Source organism: Pogona vitticeps, chromosome 4 (assembly GCF_051106095.1).
Source record: "Pogona vitticeps strain Pit_001003342236 chromosome 4, PviZW2.1, whole genome shotgun sequence".
NCBI classification, from domain to species: domain Eukaryota; kingdom Metazoa; phylum Chordata; class Lepidosauria; order Squamata; family Agamidae; genus Pogona; species Pogona vitticeps.
This window is the reverse complement of record NC_135786.1, coordinates 102725342-102748040: the sequence shown is the minus strand read 5'-3', so window position 1 is coordinate 102748040 and position 22699 is coordinate 102725342.

Sequence of the window (22699 nt, the reverse complement as noted above, 5' to 3'; positions counted from 1 at the left end):
TCTTCTCTCTAGCACAACCATGGCCCTACCTGCCTAAACTAACTCCTCATTTGTTCTAACTGATTATAACTGTCTTTCTGTCCTTTTATTATCCTGGTTCCGCCCTCCTGTACTGTCATTGGTTATCACATCACCGTTCTACTGTGATGGACAGGCTAGGTATTTGGATTGACTGTCACAGAGAGCTTTGCAGATACCCCGGTCTGCCAGAAAAACTAACAAGTGGGTCCTAGACAAAATCAAGCCTGAACTCAAGGCAAAAATGAAACTGAGGCTGTCCTGTTTTGAGCACATCATGAGAACCCAGGATTCTCTAGAAAAGACAATTGTGCTGGGAAAGGAGGAAGGCAGCAAAAAAGAGGAAGACCAAATACAAGATGGACTGAACCCCTAACATGGGAGCAGACTTTTGTTCACAAGAGCTGAGCAGGGCAGTTGAGAACAGTACATTTTTGAGATCTCTCATTCCTAGGGTTGCCATGTGTCGGGGGTGACTTGATGTTCAATGTAAATTAGTAAAGGCACAGAAGTTTAGAATTTGAGACTCATTCATTATAAGCCAAGATCAAACTCAATGTTCTAGATCTGGCATGTAATGGATTTGCTACTGTTCACACGTCCTTATAATTTCAGCAGATAGTAGAAATGGGGCAACCTTTTTAGAGAACTCTCACCACCACTAAGGGAGCATCTTGCACACCAATGGCTGTAAATAAAGAACTAGCATGGTGTCTTACATTCTCCAGAGGAAGTAATAAAGCACCTTGAAATCATGTGAGACATTGGTGAGTAGTAATCCCAAGGAGTAAGTGTGGTTCCTGTATCTAAGGAGATGGTTGAGAACTAACTGAGAATCACCGGGCTTGGGTTCAGCTTTAGCTCTTCCTCTAGTTTTGTCTGCAATCAAGATGTGTCTTAGCTTGCAGTGTCCCCTGTCCCTTTGCGTAGTGTCTGTCTACAACCAGCACCCAGAAACTGGTTGAGATGGAATTTCAGTTACATCCCTGATTGGAATCCAATGGAAGAAAGAGCTGAAATAATCTGACATTCAGCTCTACAGAATAACTAAGTGGGAGGCTAGGCTCTCAAATGATTAGTAAACAGGCATAATTCACATGGTGTTCTATTGTCTTGCCTGAAGTCACAATGCACCTGCAATTAGTTTTAATGTACTGTTTAACTACAGGATGTGGTATTTAATTGCCTTAAAAACAAACAAAACACCTGTTAGATGTAAAAGCACAAAATGAATTGCACAATGCAAGATTCTCATCTACCTGTTAATCTAATGCATCTTTCTCCTTCTGCATTTTTCCCCCAGAGCAATCGTCTTGCTGGCTTCACATAAGGAAACCAACTAACTGATTATGAATCTTGTGGGCCTGATTTTGAACAATGTATGAATAAGGCTGCAATCAAACACAGTGCCATTTACACCAGAGTAAGAAGGGAAGGATGCTTCTTCCTTCCCTTCTTCCCCCCTCCCAGTCTTCCTCTGCACAAACAAAGCTGTACCATCCTGAGTTTCACATCTGTGTATAACATCATCATTTCCAATTCAATTGTCTGAATGTTCAAAATGCTTGAATCATCTTGTCCAGATTTTTTAATCTCTCTCTCTCTCTCTCTTTTTGGCTTGCTTGTCCTGACAGCTTTGAATAGTGATGATTTGTTTTGGGGGAGCAGCCCCTTTTTTCAACGCCACAAATAATGGGTCTTTTGTCAGTACATTGAGAGTGCAGTAAAGTCACTGTCAGTGCACAAGCGGAATTCTGACACTGATTTTCAGCTGGGTTGATGACAGCATTTCAAAATCCTAAAAAACCCCACAAAAACAAAACAAAACTCCAGACTGCTATTGTAACCCTAACACATCTAGGAACAAAAGCTCAGAGTGCAACCTGCTAATTTGTTCTGAGTATTTATATTTTCTACATTTTTAATGATATTTTATTACTTTTTTCTTGACCTAGTAGGATCTGAGAAAGAAACACTAACAGCAACAATCCCACAAAACAAGAAGAAAAATTGTTTTATATGTATTTATTGTGTTATTCTATGTTGTTAGCTGCCTAGAGTGGTCCTGACCCGACCAGATAGGCGGGATATTAAATAAATAAACAAACAAAATAAACAAAGAAATAAACCACTATGATTGTATACACCATTAACCAGCTCAGCTCCGAGAAGTGGATAGCTGAGAACATGGCATATTCATGGTGGCATTTAATTAATTTGGAAAAGCCAGTACAGTAACAGTTATAACCTGTATGTTTTAAGGAGGTTGCTACACTTCGGATTTTCAAAGAAGAAGACTTTTTAAAAAGGCAAGTAGAGTCAGATTTTAATACTTTAAGAGGTTTCCCTTTTAATAAATAAATAAATATGGAAGGAAGGGAAGCCATTTAATAAGAATGATATACTTTTACTGCTGTTCCAAAAATGGGTCAGCATCATGTTGGTTTCTGTGCTTGCCTAAGAGCAATCGCAGAACTGCTTTCTGAGCTGTCTGTCATTTACCTGGTTGCACAATTGCTCCTGCAATCAATAGGGTGGTACAACAGGTAGGTGGGGGGAAAATATTGCCCTTACATGCATGGTAATTTTCAGTAGAATTCTGGCTAGACATATATGAACATTGTCACTTTGATTTTCATGTCATTAAATAATACATTGGGCCAGGCTCTCTATTTTTGATTTTTGCCCTTTGCTGTTAACAGTGTTTGCATCTAAAAACATTTTTGTGTCATGATGAATTCTTAAGCAAATATAGATTAGTTCTAAAGGCGATACCATTACTATGCCAACTTAAAAGTCACACAATTCTCTGTGTGAGCCTTTGAGAATTTTTTTAAAAATCCCTCTTTATCAGACACGGTGTTACATCCCTCTTTATTGGACACGATGTTACTTAGATACATATCATCTGCATGCTATCTTTAGATATAAAAGGGAAGACAACAGGGCCCATCATGTGTCAGGATTCATGCTGAATGACTCCACATTTTGCTGTGGAGGAGAAAAGTGTACATTCTGGATCTCTATTTTGAAAAGACAATGATTTTCTTCTAACTCGAACTATTTTGCTTGACAGAGACCACTAATGGCCTTCTGTCCTTTGCTCATTCATTTCAAAATAGTAAGAACTCAGAGAAATGGACAGAATTATCATATTGTTATGGTAGAAACACCTCAGAACATGCAACATTTCCTATCTTAGCACTAGGTGCTTAATAAATATAGCTGCCTGGAAAGAACTTTTTCTTTTCTTTTCTTTTTTTGGAGGGGCTACAATGCCCAGGATCTCCCAGTCAGTGTGACCATGTTGGTTGTGGATACTGGGAGTTGTAATCCAAAAATAACTTTTTCCAAATCCCAGTATATACCACATAATGCAACCCCGGAGACTACAACCTAGGATGAAAGGGAGTCTGAAAGTAGGAGGTGGAATTATAGTCTGCCGGGCCCTGAAATCCTGCATTTCCTGAAGTTCTTTTTGTTTTTATGTATGGAAGTTTACAGGCATAATGACATATTTTTAGCAACTGCAGCCCAGTCTGTTGCCAAAAATTACAGAGAGCCACTTCCTAGGGGATGAAAATAAGCTGCTCTTTCCTTTGAAGTGACTTCACTACACACACAACGTAGAGATAAAAGGGCCTCTTACTGTTTATTATGGAGTTGGTTGGGCAAAAATTAGAAACCCTTGGGTTATACTTGGATCTGTGCCAGAATGAAACTCATCAGTCCATTTCTTCCATTACAGTGGGAAGACCAGGGAAACAGACGACTAACAGGATCTGCCGTAATGGACAAAACATTTCTCTTGAGTTATAGGCCTAAGAATGCCCTTCAGGTATGTATTCAACAACTTGACATATCTGTGGGAGGCTTCAAATTATGAAATCCAGTCTGGGCATCGTTGCCTTAGATCTCTTTAAACATCAGCTTCCCGGTTTGATTGCTGCTTCAGCACTTGTGGTTTTTCTTGTGCTGCTCCCAAAAATCTCCTCCTCACATGACTTATTTTTAAATCATGTGTAGCGAAACTAGAGGTGCTGCTCAGGCATTTACAGACCTAACTTTTCCACTTACAGACCTCACTTATTGGCAAAAGAAAATTGGCCCCAATGAATCCTGTCTTGGCAATTTTAAGATGAGATTTCTGTATCTCTCTCACACACATGGAGCTTTTTCCCATGAATTTTGTGCGTGTGTGTTTTTCTGCAGTTCAGACCAGCCGGTTGGTTAAAAAGATGTGAACAACACAACCAGTGTGACTACTTTTAATAATCCATACAACAAGGCAACAGTTATTACAGCTTTAAACTTTGCAGAAAAGCACAAAAAGTAGTTTCTCGAATTTGCAAGGACTTGCTGAGACTAGGAAAAGAAGGGGGGGACCTTTGCTGCCTTACTTTGTTTCATTTAAAGCTCAGGTGTAAAACAAGTGAAGATTTACACTCCTAAACACACCAGTTCCACTCATGATTGAAACTCCCTGGAATACAGTTTCTTCCCATATATGCACAGTTTAACTCAGTGGTAGCTGAGAGAGGGCAAAGGGGTGAAATATGCCCCTTGCTCCTTGGTGAGTTATAACTTCAGGTTGCAAGCTGAAACATCTGTATGTGAAAGATAACTTCCTGAAAATCTCAGTAAGAATGATTTCAAAGAAATTTCGTTTGGGCCCTTTACGTTGATGTGAAATGCACCATTTCTCCCCTCTTTCATAGAACCAAGCACAAAGTTCCTCTTCCCACTAAAAGTGTTTTCCCTTTTAAAAATGTTCTTCACAATGTTTATTTTTCTGTGCTTTCATTGCCTAAGGAGGTTCTGCATTCTAAATTGATTTATTATCTGAAATGGGGAGGGGACTTCCAAAGATCCAGGGAACTGAACCTGGACGTTTGATGAGGACTGCAATCTCATCCTCCCATGCCTTCCAATTTGTAGCATATTATTTCCTTACTCATAAAAGCTGGCTCATCTTCTTCAGTGGCTGTGAGGGGTGTTCTAGGGTATGGGGGTTCACGATTATGCCACTGGGAGTCAATGGTAGATCCTTTGGGGAGGCATACAGCTCACAGAGTGCACTTTGTTTATCCTGATTTAAGGTCTCCTAATAGAGGATGATCGCTGTGGAATCCTAGGCCGTGGGAGACTCACTTGGTCTGCTCTCTTTGCATGTTCTTGCTGGCTCAGTAAAACTCTGTGTTCTTTTTGCAATCCAGCCTGACATCCTCTGGAGAAGATGGAGACTTTCATGGGGTTGATCCAGACCACAGAGGTTCCTATCAGTCTGCAGCCCCCAAAGGCATGTGGCACACATAGAAATCCACACTGTTATTTCTAGTCAGTCACTGAAGACAGCTGAATTTCTTGTACTGTTCTAGCTGAGATGCTGAATGGCATGGGAAGCTGACTAAGCACTCAACAGGTGCTTTCAGGAGCCATCTGAGTTCTGATGCTAGGATTCACAACAACTCCTTAAAGCAGTGGTCCCCAACCTTGGGCCTCCAGATGTTCTTAGACTACCACTCCCAGAAGCCTTCACCACCACCTCTGCTGGCCAGGATTTCTGGGAGTTGAAGTCCAAGAACATCTGGAGGCCCAAGGTTGGGGACCACTGCCTTAAAGCATTGGTTCAAAGCACTTCACTCCTTCACCCTCTTACCACCTGAGGCATTGGGACAAGGAGCAAAGTTCACTCCCTTGGGGCTCACAAGAGCTGTCTCAATCCTGACAGAGAGCCCTGGGCAGTTTTGACAAGACAGGCTGGCAGCGTTTTGCTCCTCATCTGCTTTCATCACTTGGAAAGGAGGTGCAAAGCCAAATGTCCAGTTGAACTGCTAGTTGGAAAAGCCCCACTTGGACGTCCACCTCAGGACCCAGTGGCCCAGGCCTGCAGAGGCATTCAGGGTATCAATTATGGTTCCCTACCCCAAAAATAGACAATATGTTAGCTGATATGTACACTGAAATGGAGATTTTTGGTTCTGTTTACAGATTATTTAATTATGTTCAAGCTGGTTTTGCAATTCCAATATTCTTTTCAAAATGATCTCTCTGTGTGCGCGTGCACATGTGTGTGTGTGAGACTGTGCAGTAAAGGAGGAGGAATATTTTATTGTTCACTACCTGAGAACCTGGCTAAGAAGCAGCCCTCCCCCCTCCATTAGTACTGTTAAATAATAAAGTATAACAGTAAAGTACATTCACTGGCCTTTTACTTCTTAAAAACAGGTTTTTCATCCTCTTTAAAATAATTTTTGGAGAGGGTGCTGACCACTAGGGAGCCATACTCGTGTATCAAATAGAAACTGTAGGCAGAGATATATGAGAGTATTTGGAAGGTAGCAAGTACAGGGTGGTCCAAGCATGTACTCTGGGGATCTTGCTACAAGTGAAACATTTAAATTTACCTTATGGAGCATGACAGTTGGACCACCCTGTATATTCTATGACACTTAATTGTTTCCTATTCCCGCACTCAAGAGAATGAAACACGATTCTTTGTAATCTCCTTGACACCAGTCACAGAGGGTCTGCAGTTTCACAACAGGATAAGTATTTGACTACATGGACGTTTGTTGATATAGCATGGATTTCATATGCATGAAACATCTGTGGATGTGGATAATAAGCAACCTATAAGGACCACAGAGAATTAAAGCACAATGTTTTCTCCTTTTTAACCTTTTTTAAAAATGAAGATACACGTTGGCTCCATCTTCTTTACATGCAGACAAAGGCCTGGTCATGTGGAACTTGTTTGCCTCGCAAAATGGAGGCCTTCAGAGGCCAAAATGGAAGCATGCTTTTAAGTTTAATCACATTTCTAAACCAGCTATTCCAACACAGAAACCAGAATTATTACAATTGTTTCAACTCAGGGTAAAGCAATCACAACAGCAGCAGCAACAACAAGCTCACTCACGTTTACATGTTATGCTTTCTGTGTTCTCTGAAGCTCCGAAGCACTGGGAAGTTGCAGCAATTAAGGGTCACATCATGAATGTTCATGTTATGTGGCATCCTAAGCTGCGGTTACTTCCAGCTTCACTATTACATTGGAATGGGTTGCTGTCCTTGGGAGACTGGTGAGCCTAAGTCCCACATTTGTTCGTTCTCTGGAATAGATAAAAGGAGCCAATAGAATCCATGTAGAAAGACAGAGTTGAAATGACAGAATAGAACCACATATGAGGAGTCTTCATGTCCAATCAAAGTACACAAAAGATTCAAGAAAAGTTCAGTCGTGAATGGGATCCTTTTCTCTACTGTTAAAGCCTAGTCAGTGTTTCTTCCTCGACCTTGCTATAGGCTAGTTCTGCACCTCATAAAAGGTAACCATTTCCACAGGATTGGACAGAGATGGAGTTCTCTTTTGTTCCCATTCTCTTGTTGCCCAAACTACTGGGTGGCAATGCTATTATTTCTGTAGTTTGTATTTCACTCTTCTACTTCAATATCTGTATCAGTTGTGTTGAAGCAAGATGCATCTGTCAGGTTTTGCAGGTGGCATTGCAGGTACCTACTTTCTCATTCAGGAAGCAAAATAGGTTGGGCTAGCTCAGTTGGTGATATGATAATTCTGTATCTGTAATGATGTCACATATGCCCAGAAATAAGGCCATCTGAGTTGCTGATAACAACATGCTTCAACTGAGTCTTTAATATTTTGGCCAGGCAAGCCTGCTGGTTAGTTACACTGGTGTAAGTGCAATGGTGTAAACTGCAGTGGCTAATTGCCACTAATTCATGCATTACCATATTTCTCCTTGCACACCACCCATGTGTCTGGCATGTTTCTTGGCTTTCTATGAATTATACAAATAATCAAATGTTATTTTCCCTGTGCAACCATTGTTTTTTAAGACATAACTATGATGACTGAAGTGGGCACCTCTCCAAGCTAGACAAATGCCTAGATGACAACACTGATGTCTTTACACCTGTTGATGGCCATTGTCTCTGTTTCCTGTACTGTTCTGTTTGTTACTATTATACCAAAGTATTTCCATATATTAAAGAGTGGAAGGGGACCATTTGTTGATGGGGAAGATTGCAGCTGCTGGATGGTCTACTGACCTTGAACAGCATGGCTAGCGTTTGCCCACCATCCTGGCTGAGGCAAGACTCTCCCCTGCTCAATCTCCTGTGATTGAGTAGGGGAGCATGAGTATTTAGAAGAGCGTTCCCTCTTCCTTCGCCCTCTCTCCAGTTTCAGGCATGGAAAGGAAGGAGTGTTGGTGCGAGTGCAACAGTGGGCATTTTTTGTGGCACCAGCAGCGGGCATGCTTGTGGATGGGAGGGTAGCTTCAGGAGGGTTGTATTTCAATCATATATAATTAGTTCATTATTCAAATTAATTTCTTTATTTCTTTACCTGGTTTGATCGTGGGAGAAAGGGAAAGCGGCAGCGCGTTTTCGCGCCTGCCACGTTGCGGGGCTCCCCTTTAATTAGATTGAATTGGGATAGTATTGGAGCAGGGGAGATTGTCATTTATAAATATTTTGTATTGTAAAGTTGCTTTGGTGATTTTTGCATCAATCTTTTGAGTTGATTATTTTACATTTTGGGTTAAGGTTTTAGAACGACGAGCAGACGCCATTTTGTAGATGTAGATTTTCATGCTCTTTTTTCCCTCCCCGCCATTTTGAGTTAACGGCCGACTGCGGCCAAAGCCATTGGGGCAGAAAGCAAATAGGAATATACCAACATTTATATTGATTGACAATTATTATAGAATTTATTTAATTATAGTTTAAATATTAAGAATATTTTAATTGTATTTAGATAAATAAATTGATTATGTAGTAGAAATCAGAATATTATAATTGTTAATTGGAATAGAATAGAAATAATTTGAATAAATAATTATCTGATAGAGTTGATTGTCTGATTAGAGTTTTAAGGGTAAAACAGTTTTTAACTGAGGAGTTAGAATTCATTAGTGGATTGAATAGCCTGCATAATACATTAGATATGGTTAATTGAATAGAATTATCAAGTTATTAGTTCTTAGTGAATTGTAATCATTATTAATTATTCTATTGTTATTATATTGGGAGCTAGGTGGCAAGCTTGAAAGGGTGCCACCTATTGGCCAGTTCACTTGCTTAGGTGTTTTGGCCTTGAGGTCTGGAGTGGTGTAAAGTTTGAAAAGGGCTTCACAGTGCTCTTTTGTGAGGGTTGCTATCGATTTTCGAACAAGGTGATCGTTTTCTAGTTTAACTGCGGTTCAAATCGGGTCAGAACGACATCAAGGAAGGGGCTAGGTTCCCAGCAAGGGGGAAAATCCTGCTAAGAGAGGCCCCACAGGTATCACCTCAGCAATCATCCTCTAATGAGGAGTCTTGGCCGGTATGGAGGGAACTGCAGGAGAAAATCTCAGCTCTTGAAGCTCAGAGGCTGACAAAACAAACACCTCAGCAGTGTGAGGTCTCTCCTCGCAGATCAGCTAGGGATACTAAAAGCCGCTGGGGGGCGAACTTGAAAGCAATGGCTCAAGACCTTATGGATCAGTTTGTTGCCTTGAGTCCATGCAGGTCCATGAGGTTGAGGATCAGAAGGATGCGGATGGAGCTTCAGCTACTCCATCGGTGCGGAGCGTAAGAAAACGTGGAAGGTCTGCCACCATGGTGACATATGAAGCAACAGCTGCTTTGCAGACGGGGCACAACGTGTCAGAGGAAGCTAGTTGTAGCACACTACACTTTGTGGAAGACCCTAGTATAGCTGCTGTGTCATCTGGTGAGTCATCCTCTGCACTCAACACCCAGACGCCTTCATCTGCTTGGCCATGGGCTGGCGGCTCTCCTTAATCTTATGCTACATCCACACCCTACAATGTACTGCCCACGGGGTTGGCCAACTTAGCTTGGCCATATGCCAATACACATTTTTCTGGATGGGGCACACCATATGCGTTTCCTCCCACAGCAGGTCCATCTAACACAGTAGCTGGTGCAGGTGTTTCACAGCACCCATCTGTACCCATCTGCAGTGTCTCTGTAGTGCTATGACAGGCTTTAAATGACCAATGCACAGGACTAGGGTGACAAAGGGTATGAAGGAAGATCTTCTCATCTGAAACAATTCCTCGAGAAGTTTAACGGGGTCTCCTTTTGGAGATCTGAAATCAGCTTGAGAGCTGATTTCCAGTTGAACTCGAATGCAGCCAGATCTTTAGGATTCAGGATTTATTTTTGCAGCAGGTGGTGATGACTGGAACCGTGAGGGCATCATGAGGGACTTCACATTTTTGGAATTTTTTCCAATGGGAGGGGGCCTTTGGCTCTGGGCAGAAGAGTGGTCCAATTCTGTGGTTCATTTCTGGTGTGACAACGAAGAGGTTGTCTACATCATAAACAACATTTTGTCACATTCCGATAGGGTCATGGACTTAGTTAGAGCTTTTACTTTATAGACACTGCAATTTAATGTAATGGTGCATATCCGGCATGTCCCTGGTCTTGACAATGGGATAGCGATGCTCTCTCACGTCAACAGATCAAGCGGTTCAGAGAGCTAGCCTCAGAAGCCAGGGAGCTGCCAGAAGTTCTTCCTTTGGCATTCTGGCAGATTGGCACGAGGAAGCTTCGAGAGCAATAAGTCTTTCATTTGCTCCAAGGACAAGAAAAGGTTACTTAGCCGTGAGTGTTGAGTTCCAGGAGTTTAGGAAGATGGTGGAAATGGAACAGGTTTGTCCAGCTCCCATAGAACACTTGCAACAATTCATAATATTCCTTCATAAGAGAGGGTTAGCGCCAGGCACAATACAGGGTAAGCTGTCGGTGCTGGCCTATTATGTGAAAATTAATGGACACAAGGATTTTTCGGGCGATTATAGGATAAAGAAAATGTTAGAGGGATGGTCCAGGGAGAGCGGGAGGGTGTTTGATACTAGGACATCTATCTCCCCCTCTCTTTTAGTACGCATATGTGAGCAATGGGCAAGTTTAGTTAGGGATAAATATGAGATGACATTATTTAAAGCAGCTGCTTTAATAGCATTTTTCAGTGCCCTCAGGATCGGTGAGTTAGTGGCAGGAGGGAAGGCAGATACCTCTTGACTTGCCTTACAGTAGCAAGACGTTATGGTGCAGGACGGTTGATTAAAATTTAACATTAGGTGATCCAAGGAAGATCAAATGGGCAAGGGGAAGCAGTTGGTTTTGGAGTGATGTGGCATTAAGAGCATATGTCCCGTTGAGGTCACACAAGCATTTTTTGTGCTTAGGGACCAAGAAACAGGGTATTTTTTTCCAACATGGTGAAAAGTCACCTTTGATTAGATATCAGTTTTGGAAACTCACAGACTTGGTGTTGGATAGAGTAGGTATTGAGGTCATAAGATTTGGGACCCATTCTTTCAGAATTGGAGCAGCATCTACGGTGGCAGCCCTAGGTTATAGCACGGATCAAATTAAACAGTTAGGATGATGGTCATCCTCTAGTTATCGAAGGTACATCAGAACCCTACCTAATTTGTAGGCAAGGGATGGTTTATGTCTTCACAGGTTTTCTAGGGCGTGAATGTCGGAGGCACATAATGATCATTGGTCTGAACATTCTGTGTGACCTCAAGGGGTTGAATGCCAGGTATCCTGTGATGCGGATCGTGTGGTCCATGATCATTCCGTGGTTAGCCTGGCGAGGCGCCCGGAATATTGGAGATGTTAACAAGGCCCGGCAGGGCGTTAACAGAGAAATTTGTAGAGGTGTCTGCAGCGGCGGCCTCAAATCGGTGATTAGTCACCATAGGATGAATAAGTTTGATTTTTTTTCAAAGCAACAGTGTCCACCTTTGGGATGCAGGTTTCGATGTCTTTTTAGAAGACATTAAAAGGGACCTTCTGGTTGAGTTCGAAAGGCTTGGTGGCGGGCATGGGACATAGCTCAGCTAGTCCCTATGCTGTGGTGGGTAGTGTGGAAAAATCAGGTATTTTCGGTGTGTCCCAATTGTAATCTCAGGTAAGCCAACAGCGCATCCAACCTCCCGGCTCTGCGGATCGTGTGATTACAGGGCCGGTGGTGGGAAGATGCGCTGGGCCACTTTCAGACCAACACTCATCAATTAAAGATGTCTTGAGGTCTGGGAGTGTTTATTAGCGACCGGCTGGGTTCCTGCTGTCTTTAAGACCGCTGGAACCTGGGGGCTGGAAACTCGCCCATTTTACTGATCAAAGGGTATTTGGATACCCTGCCATTTACCTGTTTCTGCACTACTGCAGGCCCCTACTTTGCCAAGGTTGGCAAATACAATTTTTGATGTTGATTTTATAAAGTGTGGCCCATATTTAATCCAAATTAATGTCTTGTGTCTTTATTCCAGGATTGGGTGGGCCAAGGTGTTTTTGGTGCCACCCCTTTAGTGATACATCCTCCTAATGTTCAGACTTTCTCAACTCTACTTTCACTTATCTCAGAAGTGACATCTTCACCTCAGATACAAATCATAATTAGGAAGTCACACCTTAGATTTTGCCTAGCAACATAGGTTAGGCTCAGAATATGAGAGTGATTTGTGGTTTTTGTTTGACTGTCAATCCCTGTCAGTGAGAATGGAAGGTAATTTTTTTTTTAAAAAAAAGTAAACCTACCATAAACACAAAACATTAGCCTCACCCTGTACTTTAGAAGTGATTAATGGGATTTAAAACCTTTAGCCTTAGTTTTCTTTTAAATAAGCATATTATACCCTTTCTCAAATGTGCCAGTAAAAATACTGCTTGACACTTGTGAGGATTGTAGTCAGGAGATTTGCTTATCTTGTTGTGAAAGCCCAAACAGGCCTCTTTCTCTTTACAGGGGCTGTTTTTGTTTCATTTTCATATCCCAATATATTTTTGTTTGTAGATATTTTATGGTGGAGTTTGTAAAATCCTATTTCCAAAGGGACCCTGATTTTATTTATCTCCATATACTGGTCTTATTTTTGCACTTGCTTTAGAATAATAGGTATTGTTACAGGGCAAAAGGTATGGGCTCAGTCAAAAAACCTACTATTACTGTGTCCAGTCTGTTGTAATATCACAAACTATATTCTTCTCTCTCTTGCTCTGCCCGGCTTCCTCTTGGTTTCTGATGTGAAATGTTTAACAGATTTATCAAAAGAATGCAAGGCACACCTTAGCCCTATCCCTTTAGATCAGTGGTTCTTAACCTTTGTTACTCGGATGCTTTTGAACTGCAACTCCCAGAAACCCCAGTCAGGACAGCTGGTGGTGAAGGCTTCTGGGAGTTGCAGTCCAAAACTCCTGAGTAACCCAAGGTTAAGAACCAGTGCTTTAGATAATGAATTGAGATTTTTCTGTTAATGAAATTCTGATGAGCTGTCTATTTCATCCTTACAGCTTCAGTGCCTTCCCACTTTGTGTTTCAAAGGATCCATGAGTAGACATAGTCTAGAGCACTGGTTCTTAACCTTGGGTTACTCAGGAGTTTTGGACTGCAACTCCCAGAAGCCTTCACCAGCAGCTGTCCTGACTGGGGTTTCTGGAAGTTGCAGTTCAAAAGCATCCGAGTAACAAAGGTTAAGAACCACTGGTCTAGAGGGGCGGGGTAAAAATCAAATAAATAAATAGTAAATAAATAAAAATAGGGTCCTTTCCAGCTCTGCAGTTCTAAGAGGATGATGATGATTTCATTTGTAGATCAGGGCATGGATGGAATTCTTGCAATATCACCAGCTATTCATAGGCATCCAGTAGCTGCTGATAGGGAACAGTCAGTCATTGAATAATGAGAATGTACTGCATAGCTGTTTCTCTGAGGGAAGAACCACAAATCTCAGAAAGAGTAGATATAAACTGGGTAGATTTAATGGGCTGCTAAGAGGCAGGCCAGGAGAGTGATGAGGTGTAGGAAAACCAGTCATACATAGGACAAGTAAAATAGGTGTGGCATGCTGTTATTAGACAGGTGTATGGAGCCAGATAAGAGACTAGTCATATGGCCTAATGATTGCATCAAAAATTTCACTTGTGTATTTATCATTGAAGAGCTTGGTGCAGAGTTCTGATGTCAATAATCTTAGTAACTACAACTTAGAAATACATCTGCTTACATGCTCACCAGGTAACACTTCTAATTGGTATTCAGTTGGTTTCTTCTCAGTGAGTAAATCAACATTTATCCAGATGTTCTTATGGAGATGACTATGTCCATGTGTAGTCTTTTTCTCCACCCCCCAACCCCACCAAAAAGGAATCCTATCTTCCAAAAACAGGTGATGTGTAAGGGAGGAAGGAGGTTTACACCAGTGGTTCTTAACCTTTGTTACTCGGATGTTTTTGAACTGCAACTCCCAGAGACCCCAGCCAGCACAGTTGGTGGTGAAGGCTTCTGGGAGTTGCAGTCCAAAACTCCTGAGTAACCCAAGGTTAAGAACCAGTGGTTTACACAAAGTGATAGGCTGCCTCTGTCTGAATCATTGAATGGAAATTTCCTGCCTACAATCATCTTCAAACTTTAAGACTGACTGGCAAACTTTTGCCATGAACTTTTTGAACATTCGTTTATCATTCTCTCTACTGCCCATGACTTACTGATATATGCCTGAAGAAGGGATTTTTCATCCACGAAAGCTTGCATTAATTATTTGATATTTTATTGGTCTAATAAACGCGTTATATTTTTCCAGATTCTAATGTAGAAATGCTTCATGAAATGAAATGTTAATTAGTTAAAGGCTTTCTATCGTCATTGCTGAGATAGCATTAGCATTTTGGTGAATAAACTCTTGTGGAGGACCCCAATTGTGTGCTAGTCATGCCATCAAACTTTGCTCAGTTTGTCTAGGCCAAGATAATATTTCTCAGTTTCAACCTGTGGAGAATACCTGCTGTTAATGCCAAACAGTAGTTATGCCATATGTCTAACAGACGTTTTTTAAAAGGATTAAGTTACGGAGAAGGATGTTTGAGGTTATGAGTAAAAAAGATTGGCAAAACATCTTAGAAAGACTTCTGTAGCTCCTCAAAGCCTGTCAGTTTTCTGATGCTTGTGTGTTCCTCTTCCCTATTGAGATAATCTCCTCCATCAGCCCAATGCTTGATAAAGGTTCTCATGTCTGAAATGACTCCAAACATCTGGTGAATTCTAGTAGCAGCAAAGGATTGCTGATTGAATGCTACCCAAAAGCAAGCAGCATTATTAATGTTTAATAATTAATACTAATAGTTAATGATAAATAAAGGAAAGTTCTTTCAGTCTTTCCTCATACAGCTTACTTTCCAGTCTGAAGAGGAAGCATTTGCTTTTATGGAAAATTGGGGGAGCAGTCAAGAGTAAACACATTTACACTGTGTCTCAAGGTCTCTTCGTTCTATGAAGATTGCTATACAACTGGAATGGAATGGAAGGCAGCTTTCAAGGTTTTTTTCCCCCTCAGCTGTTTGCAGGGTCCCTGGAATCTCTTTGGCTTCTAGAGTCACAGAAAAATATATTTTGGGCACTATTCTCCTAAATCTTTATCTCTCCCCACTCCCCTCTAGTTCCTTTCTTTCCTTTTATCTCTCTCTCTCTCTCTCTCTCTCTCTCCATCCTCGTTGTCTAATTATATCTATCATCTAGTTATCTAGCTATGTATTTAGCTAGACAGCCATATCCCGATGCTCTCCATGCTCACTCACTCCCTTCCTCTCTCCATCCATCTCAACTGTCTAATTATTTATCTGGCTATTAGGTAATATCTCCATCTCAGCTATCCCTAGTCACCCCTACCCACCAAAAGGCTCTTTATTCATGCTATTGATTCCCAAAACAAAGCCTCAAGAACACAAATGATTTTCATTAACACAAGGAGGGTACTTGAATGTTTCACATTCTTTTTGTTTCCCTCTTTTATTTAAACTTTTCATAGAATTATAGAATCATTGGATAATTAAGTTGGAAAGGGCCCATAAGGTCTTCAAGTTCAACCCCCTCCTCAATGTAAGAATCCACATCAAAGCAGATTTGACAGATGGTGGTCCAGTTTTCTCTTGAATATCTCCAGTGCTGGAGTGCTCACTATTCCCTGGTTCTATTGTCGTATTGGTCTAATAGTTAAGCAGTTTTTCATAATATTCAGCCTAAATCTGGATTCCTGTGGTTTGAGCCCATTATTATGTGTCCTGCACTCTGGCATGATTGGGAACAGATCCTGCCCCTCCTCTTTATGACTACCTTTCAAGTATTTGAAAAGTGCTATCATATCTTCCCTCAGTCTTCTTTTCTCAAATCTAAACATGCCCAGTTCTTTCAGTCTTTCCTCATACAGCTTACTTTCCAGTCCTCCGATCAACTTTTTTGCCCTCTTCGGAACTTGCTCCAGTTTGTTGGTCTCCTTCTTAAAGTGTGGTGTCCAGAACTGGACTCAGTACTCTATATGAGGTATAATCAGTGCTCAATAGAGGGGAACTAGTGCCCCATGGAATTAGAGACTATACTTCTGTTAATGCATCCTAAAATCACATTTGTCTTTTTTTGCAGCCACATCACACTGTTGGCTCATATTCGGCTTTGTCTACAACAATTCCAAGACCCTTGTTCATACTTACTCTGTTAAATCACTTGGGAAATGTTTCATCCAATACGTAGTGTTATGAGGGCTGGTCTCGGCAGCCAATCAGAGCATCCAGGGAGAGTAGTAAGCTTAGCATAGTAAATCACACTAGAGTACAAACGTTGAATCAGTGGAAATTTGATAATCTCCTCTGTAAATTCCACTGAATCAGATGGGGTCTACTCTAGCTGTGATTTCCTTTAGCAAAGTCACAACTAGGTCACACCCATTTGAATCAATTGAAATTTTGGAGGAATTAACTCAGCAAATTGCCACTGATTTAATGGGCAAACTCTAGCGTGACTTGCTGTGCTGAGAAACAAGTTATCAGCTGCTGCTGCCTGCTTTGGAATACACTGATTTTTGTTGTCTGACTTTTTGGATAAGTTTTTAAGGATTCTTTAGGGCTTTGGGAGTGCCAAAAACCATGAAAGGGAAACCCAAAATGTAAAAACCTGAAAGAGTTTTTTTTCTCTCCCCTTTCTCATATTAAACAAAAGGACCAACACATGAAAAACAGAAGAGGCACTAATAAAAGAACCCAAAACAAAGGAAATACAAACAATTTTGTCATGAACATCCCACCTAGCCATTTCTTAGTGCTAACTGTCTAGCCGTCTTCTTATCTGTTTAGCTACCCTAAATGGGAATATTGTGTCAACTTCCAACTAGTCTCCTTTAAGCAAAGTGCAGGTGCAATAAATAAACATTTATCAATTGATGTAAACATGAAAATTCTGTCTCCTCTATCCCTCCTCCATCCTAGCTACATAGCTATTGATCATAGAAAACTAGTATTTTGCACTACTTATTTTACAAATTGTTGTTTAACTTATAGTGCATGCCAAATTAATGATACATCATAGTGTTTTTTTAAAAAAACAGTCTTTTCTGTTGAGTGAAAGTGGAAATTCATTTTTGAGTACACCTCAGAGCACGATCACATCATTGAATTAAACTGGGAGCTGGTTTCAGTTTTTAGAAATCAATTTAACGTCATGTGGTTTTTGTGTATGTCCACAGGGAACAACTTTTAGTCCAGTGTGATACATTAGCACCTTGGCATTCTGGCTCCCTATTTTCCTAGGTTTTGCTCTGTACTGGGGACTTAATCCTTCACCGGATTCTTGAGGTGGAGCTTGCCTGTCTTGAGACAACTGACAGCTTTTATTCAGCAAAGTCAGCATCAGCAGCCGACAGCACAGCCCACGACCGCTCTAACAACCATTTCCTCTGCTCTCAGTCCTTTAAGAATTGTCTTATCTGGTAAATCACAATTTTAAATATTTAATTTCTTGTATATTAAGTTTTGAACTGGCATATCACTAGATCAGTGCAGCGCTAAATAGAAACAGATTCTTAAAAGGACAAGTTTGGCAAACCTGGCAACTCTGCAGAACCCCATAGACACTATTTACTCCAACACATGCCAAACTGAGTAAAATAAAATGCAATCAGCAATAATTCAAAATCAACAACCCCCAAGTGGGATTTTAATTTTTTTTTCAAAGCCACTTCCTGGATGGAAAAAAAAAGCACACTTAGCTGTAAATTGTGTAGATGGAGATTTTATATTAAATCTTTATCATGACAACACCGATACAGGAGTATTTCAGTGCGTAGTTGCACCCTATCTTTTGTCTACTGCTTTTTTGTTTTGCTTTGTTTTGTGTGACTGTTCACTGAGCAGTCTTAACTGTAAATATTATTTGATAAACTGTCTTCATAAATATTTGCCCTAATGTTTTAACCATTATTTTCCAGGTTTCTTGCCTCTTCTCAGTTAAAAGTGCAATGAAATAAGATCTTCATTAATTGGTAGTGTTTTTGCCTTTAACATAATGTTTTTAAAGCAACAAAATATCATTGGTTTTTAAAACACCCATTTAAAATGTAGTAATCTAAGGCCCTGAAAACCAAGTGCAGTGAAACAAGGCATTTATTCAAATAAAAATTAATTTAAAAAAAAAAAACAGCAAAATATTACTCATTTTGACATCATACACTTTGATGATAATCTAAAACCCTTCTGAAGCAAAAGGACTTAAAATATTTATTTCACAGTATTCTGCACATATTCTTTGCTAATTAACCCATTTCAGCTTTTTTTAAAAAAAATCCCAAGATGCTCTGCTGTGTCAATTTGTACGCTCTATTTATCTTTTTAAGGAGTAAGACATCACAAATATTTTCAAGCTAGCTCCTGCATGTTATCTATTGTTTAGCACATGTGATGAGAAAGAAGTGATGGCATGTAATAGAAGTGTATTTTTCTCTTCTATTAAAGCTCAGAAATTATCCAGTAAATAAAAAACATTCAAGTAAAACCAAAGAGCCCCCAAAACATAACTAACAACATATTATTTAACTTACAATACTGCAAACAAAGGCTTTTGAAAACCAGCACTGTGACCTGTCATGCTAGCTAAAGCAAGTGGGTATAAAAATGCCTTGTGTGTTATCTGACTTTTCATTTACTCGGCTTTTTAGCAAGCTTGGTATCAATAGTTTCTCCTTCACAACAGGTTACTCAGAATAAAGGCTACTAAGCTGGTGGATGCATACTTCTTTTTTGTCAGACAATGATCTGTATAAGATCAGTGGTGGGCCAATACTGGACATGCTTATAGAATTCTTTCCATTTCTGTCTTGATTGGATGAATAACAGTTAAAACTGAGTGGAACACATTTTTTTTTAAAAAAAAATCATCTGTATAATTATATGTTTGCTTAATGCTGTCCATTGAATACAAGCCCCAAAGAGAAACAATGTAGCCTGTTCCACAAAGTGCAATGAATACAGTTGTACTCTGAGGATTTGAATATTCAGGTGAAAATCAATGTTCTCATCATATGACAAACACAACGCTCCACTCTGCTTGCATGGGTTTATCTTGCAACAGAAATGGATGAACAGCTATTTGGAACACATACGTAAGCCACTCTGAGCTTCTGTGAGGAACAGTTGACTTCTATGTATTTAAAAACAAGCTGATCGTAAAAGAAAACCATTGTTATGGTAGTTGTATTATCCAGATACTGATATTATAGATTCTGATGGGACAAAACATTTCCATTTGCCTCTGTCACTGAGTTTGTTCTAAGCTGAGGTAATTATTTGCTTGATATGAATAATTTTCACAACAAGTAGGGTTTTTACTTGTTTGTTTGTTTGTTTGTTTTAAGAGGACAGAAAAAGCCACTTCTTCCCTCAACAATTGCACCAAATTCCTCATAAGGAAGTTTGTTGCTCTAAAGAGGTTGCTTTTGCGGGTACTCCCAGAATGCTGCTATTTCATTTTCCCTTTTTCTTTGGGCAGTCCACAAATATCCACACTTGATTCAAACTGGCAGATCAAAATAGAATTGTCCCCATTACGTCCTTTGTTGTCAACAGCTCATCCATATCACCTGCAGGTTTTGTATGTGTAGCCTATCCTTGCTCTAATTTTTAACCTTCTCTGGTTGATTATGTTTACCACTGAGAAGAAAACTGGGAATCCAGCTGCCAGCACACAGGCGTTAGCCCCACAGATGTTAATTTCAGGGCAGTTTGTCTGCTGAAATCACATCCATGGAACAGTAATGTGATTTCATCTAGGCTAGAATGACATCTTATGTGAGATGTATAATGCAGCTACCCCTTTTCCAGAGATTTTGATTACAAAACCTTTGTTCACAGTGCAATTCTGAATAACCCAAGTCACCACCCTACAATCTCTATTGTGGCCAGTCAAAAACATGGCAGCCCACACCCCCATTTTTGCACTGACTAGCAGGAAGGTAGCAACCAGGTTTGCTTTGGGTTTGTTGTATCTGTCTGGAACACTTGTGGTGTCATAAACTGTGCAGACCTGTCCTTATAGCTTTAAATGAAGAAATGTATTACTAACATTTGAAAACAATTTTTTCCCAGCAAAGAAAATCTCATGTTTGCAATTGAGCAATGGGAAGCATTTCATATAAGAAGCTTGAGTAGAAAAAGCATGGAAGATCTGGTAACAAGGTAAATCAATGATCTGCTCTTAAAATCAATGTTATGTGAGAATGGACCATTGGTCGTTCTTTCTCCTTTTAATTGTACTGATAATTGTTAAGTAAATATGATGTCCCATTTCTTATGATGGTAGAATTTTGATCAGTTTACTTTTTCCTAACCGTCAGAAATAGACCACCTGTAAAACGGTTGAAGATAATGAGGCTGTATATTCAGAATATCGAACGTTATAATATTCTTCCAAAATGAAGCAGCAGAACAGACACAACAGATATAAGGATCAACTGAGCATCTTTCTATGGCTCTTTCCTGTCTACAGTAGGATGGTGGTCATTGTGAAAGTAGGTCAGTGAAATAATTACAGTTCTGAAAATAATACAGATTGACAGTTGTTGAGCTTAATCTGCGGAATGGCCATGGGGGTGTAGTAACAAAGCTCATGTGTTCACATATATGACAGCCTGGTGTTATGGACATGTATAAATCTTTATGAAAATGAATGTATAATGTAGCTGATTAGTAGGCTTTTTATGAAACAAAAGAGGACAGACAAATATGGTGCAGAGGGTGGAGAAAATATAAACTAAGCATTTTGAATCAGTTTCTTTATGTTCTTGTGCTTTGTTTAATCAGATTTCTGTGACATTTGTTTTATTAATTGTTAACACTAATAATCCAAGTTGTTCATGGTGGTGTCTAATTAAGGGGAGGCTTTCATAATTTGACATTCTTAATAGTTATTAATTTGCTAAAACGTTGGACTAACTTTGGCTAAACACATGGCTAAAGGCAAAAAGGCAGGGGGAAAATTCCTACCCCAACAGACATTGTTAAAAATAGAGCTTGTTTTCTACATTGAAAGGAAATTTTATATTCTGTGTATTTAAAATTTGAAAATATTAGTTCAACAAATACAGGTAGACCTTTGTATTTAAAGTGAAGGGGCAGTTATTGAAAGAGGCTTCTATGACTTAAAGTTGATGTGAATACCATTTGTAGGATAGACCTGACTGATTTTTCCCAAACAGCTTCTGACACTAAAAATTGCCAGAAATGTCAAGGAGAAGTTTCCCAGAGCATTTGAGGAAAAGATCTTGCAAAATCAGTTTATTATATCAATTTGCTAAAATGTTGGAGATATAACAGCAACAATTTATTTAAATATGTAAACATGGTAAATATTAATTCCTCCTTTAGTTGTGAACTAGGGAAGCTATATTTTAAAAATGTTTATTCTTTCTCCCCAGATAATAAATATTTACCAATTTATTTTTGGATTGCCTGAAGAGGTTCTTGTTTTTCTTAACCTTATGTAATTATTGATGCCTTTTCCATGATAGCTACGTAAGTCCTCAAGTTTTCCAGTCCAAGTATAATAGTGTTAGTGTTGTCTTCTTCTGTTTACATTGACATTCTTTAAGATTTAAAGAATAAAAGGTACCTGGATGAGCAATGGGAAAGAATTTTCTTGGAAGACTTCACACTTCCACTTATTCCCAGAGCCTTGTACACTATCTGTGGTCTAGTGTGGTATGAGAAACTTGACTGAGCCTTAAAAATGCCTCTATCCATTTTTTTGTGATTCCATACAAAATGTCTGGCATAGAAGGAAAAGTGCTAGATCAAAGGAAGAGTTTAAATCTATGCATAAGATGTATTCTTTCCTGACTCATTTCTATACAGCAAAGATTTGGGGGAAGGCATATATGGCTTTCAGCCAGATTCTGGTAAAAAAAAGCAGAGGAAAGTACATTGATTCTGTGCTTAATACTGAGAAAATATATTTACTTCCTGTTGTTGGTTTTTTTAAAGCGTAAGATTTAAGAAAAACCATCTCTGAAGTTCAAAATGCTACATTATTGGGTGTTTCCTTGAACCTTTCTATTTTTAGACAGCAAAAAGCAGCAATGGATGTCAAAAAGCTTTTCCTTATGAATAATGTATTTGCATGCTCTCTCTCTCTTCCTCTCTCTCTCGCTCTCTCCTGCTTGACTACAATCCCTTTATGTCATATGAATCTTTAGGACACAGAAGATTCATGTACGGAGGATGTAAAAATAGCTGTTTTCATGACTGCCCCTACACTCTCGTGTGCCCTTCCTGCTTTACAACTTCTTTTATCTGGTGTTTTTAATCACAAGCG